Source organism: Apostichopus japonicus, chromosome 12, assembly GCF_037975245.1.
Source record: "Apostichopus japonicus isolate 1M-3 chromosome 12, ASM3797524v1, whole genome shotgun sequence".
Classification (NCBI taxonomy): Eukaryota; Metazoa; Echinodermata; class Holothuroidea; order Aspidochirotida; family Stichopodidae; genus Apostichopus; species Apostichopus japonicus.
This window is the reverse complement of record NC_092572.1, coordinates 15,147,526-15,161,305: the sequence shown is the minus strand read 5'-3', so window position 1 is coordinate 15,161,305 and position 13,780 is coordinate 15,147,526. Positions and strand designations below refer to the sequence as shown.

At 44.9% G+C, this 13,780-nt stretch overlaps 1 protein-coding gene and 1 long non-coding RNA gene across 17 annotated transcripts in view; one reads left to right on the top strand and one right to left on the bottom strand.

Moving 5' to 3' along the window:
* Positions 1-6,319, bottom strand: part of LOC139977974 (uncharacterized) — a 184,549-nt gene extending 178,230 nt beyond the window's left edge. For 2 of the 16 annotated variants that reach the window (XR_011796851.1, XR_011796852.1), the window contains exons 1-3: positions 4,797-6,304; positions 3,103-3,158; positions 1,401-1,489 (exon numbers count right to left, since the gene is read on the bottom strand). This is a non-coding gene — a long non-coding RNA (uncharacterized lncRNA). Of the gene's footprint in view, positions 1-1,400; positions 1,490-3,102; positions 3,159-4,796 lie in introns of all 16 variants that reach the window. The other 14 variants (XR_011796843.1, XR_011796853.1, XR_011796848.1 and 11 more) reach the window with 11 other exon arrangements.
* Positions 1-13,780, top strand: part of LOC139977961 (uncharacterized) — a gene marked incomplete in the record, with an annotated part of 396,810 nt that overhangs the window by 75,782 nt on the left and 307,248 nt on the right.

Here is a 13,780-nt window from a genome sequence, read left to right as displayed (position 1 = left end):
ATTATGACACATTGAAATGAAACTTCACCGCAATCGACACACTCTATCAGACATATGATACATGTGAACCACTGACCAGAAATGAAATAATACTGTATAACATGCATGTTTGAAGAAATTACAAATTCTTTGGCAATCATTAAAGATTAATAAATTTGGGAATTTGCAATTATGCGCAATGATGAAACATTGCTAGGACTAAATGCTGCACTGCAGAACAATCGTATTACTAACAAGTAAACGCATGAATCTAACCTGAACAGGTGCTTACTGATTTTTAACACAGCACAGTTCTAGTGTAGCATTGTAAGAACCTGTGTTTGCGATATTTGCTGACAAACTGCTTAAGTGTTGTTTTTGATAGGTTAGGCTATTTTTCAATAGCAGATTGTGTGTAGTGCTAGCTTTAGTCCAGAAATCGCAACTTAGGTTTTGAGAGCGATTAATCAAACTTCCAAAGTGTAATCGCGACTACTGGCGATTAATCGATCACGACTATCAGCACTACACTGTATAAAGTAGACTACTCACCAGATGTGCAACTTCAGTTCCTCAGGTTTTACTTGTTCTATAGCTTAACATTGAAATTAGTGGCTCCTTATACCATCCGTTACTGTACTACTACACATCTCAATAACACACAGATCAAAACAACAGACACAGGTAGAGTTGCGTCGTGCAGTATTTCTTGGTTTAAATTACCCTTTATTCTATTTGCTTTTGGTTTATTCTAATTAATTTATCACATTCATTTGAACCTCAAGTTTCTTTATCATGACTGTGCAGACTTTTTGTTTGCTATGAGAGCTTGAAATTTTCCTCACTTGTAAACAAACCTCTTTACTCAGCAGTAAACAATGTTCATATGCTGCTCCAGGAGGCCTAAAGTGGTCTAAACTTGCCTCAACTGACCCAATCTTTGTACCACTTGTACTTCCATTCATGCTCCATAACAGCCAAACCAAGAAAACCAGATCCTAATTGATAAGATATAAAAAAAGATGTTCTCCTGTTGCTCTTTGGAACTTTTCCTGAAGGAGAACACTTGTGCAGGTTGATATAGATGCTAATAGGAGTATGCCACCTTAAGTAACAGAGCGATATTTAAACTCCACATTAAACCTCCTTTTTACGATAGTTTGAGAAGTTGTGACTTACATCATTTCTGTGTATCTCTGTCTATTGTGTGAATCTTCATATGGTGTCTCACACATGTTGTACAGTCTATATGAATAATACAGTACTGAACTTTAAACAAGTCAGAGCCCAATGATTGACATATTCCCTAGTGTGATAAGAAGTCATTCCATCAGCATGACAGGCATCTACTGAATGTCTAAATTGTTCTTGGGTCCACACAATGTGTTTTAAGTACAGTCCCTCAGTTTGGTGCTACTTACCCCCTCTGGTGGAAACTTGGTTGGCCTTCATCCCTCTGAAAATTTTATCACTCCCAGCATCCAGTAAGCATGCGCCCTTAGCTGTGGCTCTAAAGTGAAAGAGAAAAAGTTACTTGTTACTTTGGCACTGCTTTCAAAAGGTATTTTGTCAGATTTTGGTGCAAAAAATACTCAGGAGAGCTATGTACTAGCTGTGACCAGATCTAGAATGAGGGCGCTGTTCAAACAACATTCCAAACTAGTTGCAGTCCATCATATTGACTAGTTTCTCAGTGTAAGTCTTGTCTTGTATCATTCTATGTGCAGCTATTCAACTGCTTAGACTTCCAATAAATGCTTACAAACAAAACTAGTGAATACGTCACTGGAAAATTGGTATATTTTAAGGATAAAAACTGATTAGTATTTAGAAGAATGGGTAGAAGGAAAGGCATGTTTGATAGGCATGCAACGACCTTCAAGCCAGGTAACAGGTTTGGCTTTACTGCTTGAACAGCTGCTGAAGCTGATGCCAATTGCACTGGTGATATTCCTAGCTCTTCTGATACAGATATGGCAACTAATTCCTCTTGCAAACCTGCTTATAGAAGGCTCGACAAGGAAGAGTATGAGAGAGTAATTAACCCAGCAGATAAAGGACATGAGATATTTTCAACTCAGTCACAACAAACCATGTTTGCAGAATCTACAGGAAACAGGTTAGTTAATTTGCCCTATTAAGGGCCTATCACAGTGCTATGATGGCTCACAGAGAGACAAGCAATGGATGTGGCGACGACCCTATAGGTCTTTCTGATATGGAAGAATTGTAGGACTTGGAATCAAAGGTTGTGTTTGGAATCACTATGTAGCTACAAGAGTGAACTCTTGTCCATCTAAAAACTTAATAAAACAGTAACAAACCTGGCAAGAATCCTTCAGGTAGCATACGCCCATTAAAAGCGCCATTGACTTACACACTAAATCACAAAAGTAATGTGGTCTCTAAGTCTAGATAGAAGTTTTCACTAGCTAAACGCTACCCATCACCGGATAGCTGTCAAGTTGGCCTTTTATGGCACCATCAATTTTCCGTATCATGACCATGTAGATTTTTTGCTATCCGAGCCGGAAGTTTTTGTCACTTGTAAACAAACCTCTTCACTCAGTGGTAAACAATTTTCCTACGCTGCTCCTGGGAGGCCTTAAAGGGGTCTGAAATGGCCTCAATTGACACAATTTTCTCACCACATGTACTTCCATTCATGCTCTTCAACATGCAAGCCACAAAAACTAGATCATGATTGATAAAAGGTCACAAAAGATGTTCCCCTGCTGCTTTTTGGCACTTTTCTTGAAGGAGAACAATAAAGCGGACTGCTATAGACTCTAATAGGAGTATGCCACCTTAAGTGAGAGATGAATTTTTTTTTCAATACCAATATGATACTTTTTTATAGTCGTCACAATATAAACCACAACAAAATTCTATGCAATTATCATTTTAGGTCCATAAAGATGTATTTTCAGAGATTTCAGTATGCAAGGTGCAGTGTGTAAATACACTTATGAGCAATACTGTGTAAGCAGTAACCAGATCTACGTCTGCAACAACATTTCCAGTCACCAATTTTGATAAGCTTGACCAATTGGGTGCATCTATGATTCCTGCAGGTTGTATTGGTATCCCTGATCACAGTCCACTTGGTCTGGCTTGCCCTACCTGCAGAAACGTCATCCAGAGAAGGGTCAGCGGGGAGGGTTTTTTCGTCTCTGGCTCTGAAAAGTGATGAAAGCTACTTTTGTTTAGCTCAGCTGATTCCTCCCAAACTGACCTACAGGACATTCCCCAATGTATTCCTGAACTGTTTGGAACATGTTAAACTGATATTGCATGTCACTCCAGTGCAACTGTTAAGTTACTAAGAATAAGAGAAGAGAATTGAAGGTGTTCTTTGCCAAAACTGGATCATCGGGATTTGTAAACCACAGCCTCACTGTGTGACAAGTACATTTATGTAGCTAATCAATATGAGCTACCGTACTTGCTCTTCATATTACACACTACGAGTCTGTGCACTCCATTGAATATGGCTACTGAAGTACAATAATAAACCAAGTCTGTAACTAAATAAATGATCGCCTCCTATATTCTCTATACGACACGCTCGACGGCCACAAACTGAAACATGGTGTCAGAAGTAAACTTAAGATAATTTTGAGGACCATTCTTGCGAAATTCAAAGGACTGATCACCCGAAAATCACCGTGAATTAGTCAGCAATTCGCTAAGATTCAGCTATGCGAATGCACCGTTAGAATAGCATACACAGTATCGTATGTATAGGACTATGCGATAAAACAGTACAGTAATCCGAGACGCAACGTAGGATGCAGTGTGATGTGGTAAGCAAAGAAAGGAACTGCAGATTGTACGCTAAACTATAACAGTAAGATATAACTGTGTTCGACTAGTTCATAATGCAACGAAGGGGAACACACTGCAGCACCGTGATAATACAGTAGTAAAGCCTTGTGAAACAACAGTCTGGTGAGGTGAAAATAAGAAAAGAAAACAATCGCGTTACTGTACGTACCGGTACAATACAAAACCGTGTACACATTGGAGAATTAAAATTAACATTCAGACGATTCCTGAAATAAATTCTGCCAGAAGATCGCGAGTTACAATAACAGTATGGATAAAGTTCCCCCACCAGAGAAGATTGATTTTGCTTCTCCCAAACTGGCAAGCAGATGGCAACACTGGAAAGAAGAATTCAAGCTATATGCAGAACTGGCAATGTCTGACAAAGATGATAAGTTAAAGGAAAAATGTGCCTCTATCTTATGGGCACTACTGGACGTGAGATATATGAGACTATAAAACCGGTACCAGCTGCAGGCGCTGCCGATGTTTCCCCGAAAATTGGAGAGCTCTTCACACTCTTTGATGCCTACTGCAACCCAAAGCAAAATGAAACTGTAGAAAGATACAAATTCTTCACGAGATTTCAGGAGCCAGGGGAGCAGTTGGACAGATACATCACTGAACTCAAAGTCCTGGCACAAACATATAACTTTGAATCATTGCATGACCCGCTTGTCCAGGATAGGATCGTGTGTGGTATTACAAATTCGGCACTCAGAGAGCGATTACTACGGGCACAGAAACTTACCCTGAAATCATGCGAGGATATGTGCCAAATTGTGAAGCCTGCATGTACTGCACTCTAGTCCTGAAATAACATTGTTGGCTTTTAATATGTTATAATCAAATGTGATGCCAGATTATAAAGTTGCTACTCATTAGGGACAATGTGGCAGAAAAGAACTGTCTAGACGGTTACAGAATTTTCAACAAACATAAAGGAAAGAGGGCAAAAGAAAGAAATAATTGTACACTATCATACTTACCACGGGTTTATGTATTGCTTCAATATTATTGAGAGTTAGCTGGTAACATGTAGTGGATTCTTCAGCATCATCATGCTGTTCATTCACTCTAGGAATCTGGTCAGCATTCTTCTGGAAAAGATCCTGACATTGAGACTCACTTTTAACCTTGCTGGCTGCTGATAATAGTGACTGCAACATGTCTTACTTTGTTCTCAGTTGATTCATAAACATCTTCTGAAGCTATTTGAACACATTTTTTTTTTCCTCAAACACATTTTTACAGCAGGGTAGGAATTCAGATTCTCATGTAAATACTAAATATTCATGTCCTGAAAGAAAAAAAGAAAAATGGGTAAAAGTTGATCAATATTAATATATAATTTGAAACAATGTACTGTATACAAATAGTACTAATAGGCTATGGTACCGGGTCAAATAATTTTGACTCAACCATATACTCGTTACCGTCCACCCTGTGATGTTTATTGATCTGTGCACTTCCATGAATGAATTGATTTTAGAAAAATCTTGTAACCTACTGAATAATCTAAGAGATACTTCTTTCCCCTTCAAATTTATGCTCAAATTTGATGGCCACAATTAAAGACACATCTCTGACCATTCTGTATCTGGTACGGATAGCCTGTATGACGCTATGAGTATACCAGTATGACTTAATGTTAAAATGTTGAGTAAGCCTGGACTAAACTAATGTAATCGGGTCTGAGTGTTTGTGCCTTCAGTTTTTTTTTCCCTCTCTCTATAGGATCCTTCATGGGGACTTAAGTGTCCCTCCTGATCTTTTTTTTTATCTACTTAACTAAACTAAACTAATAAAACTGTATAATATAAGGCTGGGTTTTGCAAAACATCCCTTTCACAACTTAACAGTTGGGGTGACAAAAGCATTGACGCTAATTATTTTTGCGTGGACCAGTTCCGCGAACAACATGTATTTGTATTCTTTCTCACTTCTCAAGTACTTTTACATCCAATACCCTATATCGTGTTTACAAATTTATGCTTTTATATGCTATGAAATTGGACACCATTGAAGCTCATAAAACTTCCAACGAACCCCTATTGGTAATAACACAATATGAATCATAAAAATAAATATTTACCAGTTACAGGGTCACAGATAGCCTATACTGTACTCTGTAGCTTCACTTAACCTTCAGGTGGCATACTCCTATTAGAGTCTATATCCATCCGCTCGATTGTTCTCCTTCAGGAAAAGTGCTAAAAAAGCAGCAGGAGAACATTTTTTTGACCTGTTATCAATCATAGTCTAGTTTTTTTGTAGCTTGCATGTTGAAGAACATGAATAGAAGTACATGTGGTGAGAAAATTTGGTCGACTGAGGCAATTTTAAACCCCTTTAGGCCTCCCCGGAGCAGCGTAGGAAATTTGTTTACCAATCAGTGAAGAGGTTTGTTTACAAGTGACGAAAAGTTCCGGCTCGGAAAGCCAAAAATCTTCATGGTCATGATACGGAAAATTGATAGTGCCATGAAAGGCCAACTTGTCGGCTATGCAGTGATGGGTAGCGTTTAGCTAGTGAAAACTTCAATCTTGTGCAGGCACTTGCTGTAAAAGATCGGCAAAAGACGTCATCACCCGGGGTTCGAACCAGGGATGCAAAAGAGAGTCTCGATCATCAGCTCGTACAGTGCGCCAAGCCATCGCGCCACTGTATGGACTGAGATATTAGGTGGATTAACTAATACTTACAGCTCCCCGTCTAGGCACTTGCTGTAAAAGATCGGCAAAAGACGTCATCACCCGGGGTTCGAACCAGGGATGCAAAAGAGAGTCTCGATCATCAGCTCGTACAGTGCGCCAAGCCATCGCGCCACTGTATGGACTGAGATATTAGGTGGATTAACTAATACTTACAGCTCCCCGTCTAGGCACTTGCTGTAAAAGATCGGCAAAAGACGTCATCACCCGGGGTTCGAACCAGGGATGCAAAAGAGAGTCTCGATCATCAGCTCGTACAGTGCGCCAAGCCATCGCGCCACTGTATGGACTGAGATATTAGGTGGATTAACTAATACTTACAGCTCCCCGTCTAGGCACTTGCTGTAAAAGATCGGCAAAAGACGTCATCACCCGGGGTTCGAACCAGGGATGCAAAAGAGAGTCTCGATCATCAGCTCGTACAGTGCGCCAAGCCATCGCGCCACTGTATGGACTGAGATATTAGGTGGATTAACTAATACTTACAGCTCCCCGTCTAGGCACTTGCTGTAAAAGATCGGCAAAAGACGTCATCACCCGGGGTTCGAACCAGGGATGCAAAAGAGAGTCTCGATCATCAGCTCGTACAGTGCGCCAAGCCATCGCGCCACTGTATGGACTGAGATATTAGGTGGATTAACTAATACTTACAGCTCCCCGTCTAGGCACTTGCTGTAAAAGATCGGCAAAAGACGTCATCACCCGGGGTTCGAACCAGGGATGCAAAAGAGAGTCTCGATCATCAGCTCGTACAGTGCGCCAAGCCATCGCGCCACTGTATGGACTGAGATATTAGGTGGATTAACTAATACTTACAGCTCCCCGTCTAGGCACTTGCTGTAAAAGATCGGCAAAAGACGTCATCACCCGGGGTTCGAACCAGGGATGCAAAAGAGAGTCTCGATCATCAGCTCGTACAGTGCGCCAAGCCATCGCGCCACTGTATGGACTGAGATATTAGGTGGATTAACTAATACTTACAGCTCCCCGTCTAGGCACTTGCTGTAAAAGATCGGCAAAAGACGTCATCACCCGGGGTTCGAACCAGGGATGCAAAAGAGAGTCTCGATCATCAGCTCGTACAGTGCGCCAAGCCATCGCGCCACTGTATGGACTGAGATATTAGGTGGATTAACTAATACTTACAGCTCCCCGTCTAGGCACTTGCTGTAAAAGATCGGCAAAAGACGTCATCACCCGGGGTTCGAACCAGGGATGCAAAAGAGAGTCTCGATCATCAGCTCGTACAGTGCGCCAAGCCATCGCGCCACTGTATGGACTGAGATATTAGGTGGATTAACTAATACTTACAGCTCCCCGTCTAGGCACTTGCTGTAAAAGATCGGCAAAAGACGTCATCACCCGGGGTTCGAACCAGGGATGCAAAAGAGAGTCTCGATCATCAGCTCGTACAGTGCGCCAAGCCATCGCGCCACTGTATGGACTGAGATATTAGGTGGATTAACTAATACTTACAGCTCCCCGTCTAGGCACTTGCTGTAAAAGATCGGCAAAAGACGTCATCACCCGGGGTTCGAACCAGGGATGCAAAAGAGAGTCTCGATCATCAGCTCGTACAGTGCGCCAAGCCATCGCGCCACTGTATGGACTGAGATATTAGGTGGATTAACTAATACTTACAGCTCCCCGTCTAGGCACTTGCTGTAAAAGATCGGCAAAAGACGTCATCACCCGGGGTTCGAACCAGGGATGCAAAAGAGAGTCTCGATCATCAGCTCGTACAGTGCGCCAAGCCATCGCGCCACTGTATGGACTGAGATATTAGGTGGATTAACTAATACTTACAGCTCCCCGTCTAGGCACTTGCTGTAAAAGATCGGCAAAAGACGTCATCACCCGGGGTTCGAACCAGGGATGCAAAAGAGAGTCTCGATCATCAGCTCGTACAGTGCGCCAAGCCATCGCGCCACTGTATGGACTGAGATATTAGGTGGATTAACTAATACTTACAGCTCCCCGTCTAGGCACTTGCTGTAAAAGATCGGCAAAAGACGTCATCACCCGGGGTTCGAACCAGGGATGCAAAAGAGAGTCTCGATCATCAGCTCGTACAGTGCGCCAAGCCATCGCGCCACTGTATGGACTGAGATATTAGGTGGATTAACTAATACTTACAGCTCCCCGTCTAGGCACTTGCTGTAAAAGATCGGCAAAAGACGTCATCACCCGGGGTTCGAACCAGGGATGCAAAAGAGAGTCTCGATCATCAGCTCGTACAGTGCGCCAAGCCATCGCGCCACTGTATGGACTGAGATATTAGGTGGATTAACTAATACTTACAGCTCCCCGTCTAGGCACTTGCTGTAAAAGATCGGCAAAAGACGTCATCACCCGGGGTTCGAACCAGGGATGCAAAAGAGAGTCTCGATCATCAGCTCGTACAGTGCGCCAAGCCATCGCGCCACTGTATGGACTGAGATATTAGGTGGATTAACTAATACTTACAGCTCCCCGTCTAGGCACTTGCTGTAAAAGATCGGCAAAAGACGTCATCACCCGGGGTTCGAACCAGGGATGCAAAAGAGAGTCTCGATCATCAGCTCGTACAGTGCGCCAAGCCATCGCGCCACTGTATGGACTGAGATATTAGGTGGATTAACTAATACTTACAGCTCCCCGTCTAGGCACTTGCTGTAAAAGATCGGCAAAAGACGTCATCACCCGGGGTTCGAACCAGGGATGCAAAAGAGAGTCTCGATCATCAGCTCGTACAGTGCGCCAAGCCATCGCGCCACTGTATGGACTGAGATATTAGGTGGATTAACTAATACTTACAGCTCCCCGTCTAGGCACTTGCTGTAAAAGATCGGCAAAAGACGTCATCACCCGGGGTTCGAACCAGGGATGCAAAAGAGAGTCTCGATCATCAGCTCGTACAGTGCGCCAAGCCATCGCGCCACTGTATGGACTGAGATATTAGGTGGATTAACTAATACTTACAGCTCCCCGTCTAGGCACTTGCTGTAAAAGATCGGCAAAAGACGTCATCACCCGGGGTTCGAACCAGGGATGCAAAAGAGAGTCTCGATCATCAGCTCGTACAGTGCGCCAAGCCATCGCGCCACTGTATGGACTGAGATATTAGGTGGATTAACTAATACTTACAGCTCCCCGTCTAGGCACTTGCTGTAAAAGATCGGCAAAAGACGTCATCACCCGGGGTTCGAACCAGGGATGCAAAAGAGAGTCTCGATCATCAGCTCGTACAGTGCGCCAAGCCATCGCGCCACTGTATGGACTGAGATATTAGGTGGATTAACTAATACTTACAGCTCCCCGTCTAGGCACTTGCTGTAAAAGATCGGCAAAAGACGTCATCACCCGGGGTTCGAACCAGGGATGCAAAAGAGAGTCTCGATCATCAGCTCGTACAGTGCGCCAAGCCATCGCGCCACTGTATGGACTGAGATATTAGGTGGATTAACTAATACTTACAGCTCCCCGTCTAGGCACTTGCTGTAAAAGATCGGCAAAAGACGTCATCACCCGGGGTTCGAACCAGGGATGCAAAAGAGAGTCTCGATCATCAGCTCGTACAGTGCGCCAAGCCATCGCGCCACTGTATGGACTGAGATATTAGGTGGATTAACTAATACTTACAGCTCCCCGTCTAGGCACTTGCTGTAAAAGATCGGCAAAAGACGTCATCACCCGGGGTTCGAACCAGGGATGCAAAAGAGAGTCTCGATCATCAGCTCGTACAGTGCGCCAAGCCATCGCGCCACTGTATGGACTGAGATATTAGGTGGATTAACTAATACTTACAGCTCCCCGTCTAGGCACTTGCTGTAAAAGATCGGCAAAAGACGTCATCACCCGGGGTTCGAACCAGGGATGCAAAAGAGAGTCTCGATCATCAGCTCGTACAGTGCGCCAAGCCATCGCGCCACTGTATGGACTGAGATATTAGGTGGATTAACTAATACTTACAGCTCCCCGTCTAGGCACTTGCTGTAAAAGATCGGCAAAAGACGTCATCACCCGGGGTTCGAACCAGGGATGCAAAAGAGAGTCTCGATCATCAGCTCGTACAGTGCGCCAAGCCATCGCGCCACTGTATGGACTGAGATATTAGGTGGATTAACTAATACTTACAGCTCCCCGTCTAGGCACTTGCTGTAAAAGATCGGCAAAAGACGTCATCACCCGGGGTTCGAACCAGGGATGCAAAAGAGAGTCTCGATCATCAGCTCGTACAGTGCGCCAAGCCATCGCGCCACTGTATGGACTGAGATATTAGGTGGATTAACTAATACTTACAGCTCCCCGTCTAGGCACTTGCTGTAAAAGATCGGCAAAAGACGTCATCACCCGGGGTTCGAACCAGGGATGCAAAAGAGAGTCTCGATCATCAGCTCGTACAGTGCGCCAAGCCATCGCGCCACTGTATGGACTGAGATATTAGGTGGATTAACTAATACTTACAGCTCCCCGTCTAGGCACTTGCTGTAAAAGATCGGCAAAAGACGTCATCACCCGGGGTTCGAACCAGGGATGCAAAAGAGAGTCTCGATCATCAGCTCGTACAGTGCGCCAAGCCATCGCGCCACTGTATGGACTGAGATATTAGGTGGATTAACTAATACTTACAGCTCCCCGTCTAGGCACTTGCTGTAAAAGATCGGCAAAAGACGTCATCACCCGGGGTTCGAACCAGGGATGCAAAAGAGAGTCTCGATCATCAGCTCGTACAGTGCGCCAAGCCATCGCGCCACTGTATGGACTGAGATATTAGGTGGATTAACTAATACTTACAGCTCCCCGTCTAGGCACTTGCTGTAAAAGATCGGCAAAAGACGTCATCACCCGGGGTTCGAACCAGGGATGCAAAAGAGAGTCTCGATCATCAGCTCGTACAGTGCGCCAAGCCATCGCGCCACTGTATGGACTGAGATATTAGGTGGATTAACTAATACTTACAGCTCCCCGTCTAGGCACTTGCTGTAAAAGATCGGCAAAAGACGTCATCACCCGGGGTTCGAACCAGGGATGCAAAAGAGAGTCTCGATCATCAGCTCGTACAGTGCGCCAAGCCATCGCGCCACTGTATGGACTGAGATATTAGGTGGATTAACTAATACTTACAGCTCCCCGTCTAGGCACTTGCTGTAAAAGATCGGCAAAAGACGTCATCACCCGGGGTTCGAACCAGGGATGCAAAAGAGAGTCTCGATCATCAGCTCGTACAGTGCGCCAAGCCATCGCGCCACTGTATGGACTGAGATATTAGGTGGATTAACTAATACTTACAGCTCCCCGTCTAGGCACTTGCTGTAAAAGATCGGCAAAAGACGTCATCACCCGGGGTTCGAACCAGGGATGCAAAAGAGAGTCTCGATCATCAGCTCGTACAGTGCGCCAAGCCATCGCGCCACTGTATGGACTGAGATATTAGGTGGATTAACTAATACTTACAGCTCCCCGTCTAGGCACTTGCTGTAAAAGATCGGCAAAAGACGTCATCACCCGGGGTTCGAACCAGGGATGCAAAAGAGAGTCTCGATCATCAGCTCGTACAGTGCGCCAAGCCATCGCGCCACTGTATGGACTGAGATATTAGGTGGATTAACTAATACTTACAGCTCCCCGTCTAGGCACTTGCTGTAAAAGATCGGCAAAAGACGTCATCACCCGGGGTTCGAACCAGGGATGCAAAAGAGAGTCTCGATCATCAGCTCGTACAGTGCGCCAAGCCATCGCGCCACTGTATGGACTGAGATATTAGGTGGATTAACTAATACTTACAGCTCCCCGTCTAGGCACTTGCTGTAAAAGATCGGCAAAAGACGTCATCACCCGGGGTTCGAACCAGGGATGCAAAAGAGAGTCTCGATCATCAGCTCGTACAGTGCGCCAAGCCATCGCGCCACTGTATGGACTGAGATATTAGGTGGATTAACTAATACTTACAGCTCCCCGTCTAGGCACTTGCTGTAAAAGATCGGCAAAAGACGTCATCACCCGGGGTTCGAACCAGGGATGCAAAAGAGAGTCTCGATCATCAGCTCGTACAGTGCGCCAAGCCATCGCGCCACTGTATGGACTGAGATATTAGGTGGATTAACTAATACTTACAGCTCCCCGTCTAGGCACTTGCTGTAAAAGATCGGCAAAAGACGTCATCACCCGGGGTTCGAACCAGGGATGCAAAAGAGAGTCTCGATCATCAGCTCGTACAGTGCGCCAAGCCATCGCGCCACTGTATGGACTGAGATATTAGGTGGATTAACTAATACTTACAGCTCCCCGTCTAGGCACTTGCTGTAAAAGATCGGCAAAAGACGTCATCACCCGGGGTTCGAACCAGGGATGCAAAAGAGAGTCTCGATCATCAGCTCGTACAGTGCGCCAAGCCATCGCGCCACTGTATGGACTGAGATATTAGGTGGATTAACTAATACTTACAGCTCCCCGTCTAGGCACTTGCTGTAAAAGATCGGCAAAAGACGTCATCACCCGGGGTTCGAACCAGGGATGCAAAAGAGAGTCTCGATCATCAGCTCGTACAGTGCGCCAAGCCATCGCGCCACTGTATGGACTGAGATATTAGGTGGATTAACTAATACTTACAGCTCCCCGTCTAGGCACTTGCTGTAAAAGATCGGCAAAAGACGTCATCACCCGGGGTTCGAACCAGGGATGCAAAAGAGAGTCTCGATCATCAGCTCGTACAGTGCGCCAAGCCATCGCGCCACTGTATGGACTGAGATATTAGGTGGATTAACTAATACTTACAGCTCCCCGTCTAGGCACTTGCTGTAAAAGATCGGCAAAAGACGTCATCACCCGGGGTTCGAACCAGGGATGCAAAAGAGAGTCTCGATCATCAGCTCGTACAGTGCGCCAAGCCATCGCGCCACTGTATGGACTGAGATATTAGGTGGATTAACTAATACTTACAGCTCCCCGTCTAGGCACTTGCTGTAAAAGATCGGCAAAAGACGTCATCACCCGGGGTTCGAACCAGGGATGCAAAAGAGAGTCTCGATCATCAGCTCGTACAGTGCGCCAAGCCATCGCGCCACTGTATGGACTGAGATATTAGGTGGATTAACTAATACTTACAGCTCCCCGTCTAGGCACTTGCTGTAAAAGATCGGCAAAAGACGTCATCACCCGGGGTTCGAACCAGGGATGCAAAAGAGAGTCTCGATCATCAGCTCGTACAGTGCGCCAAGCCATCGCGCCACTGTATGGACTGAGATATTAGGTGGATTAACTAATACTTACAGCTCCCC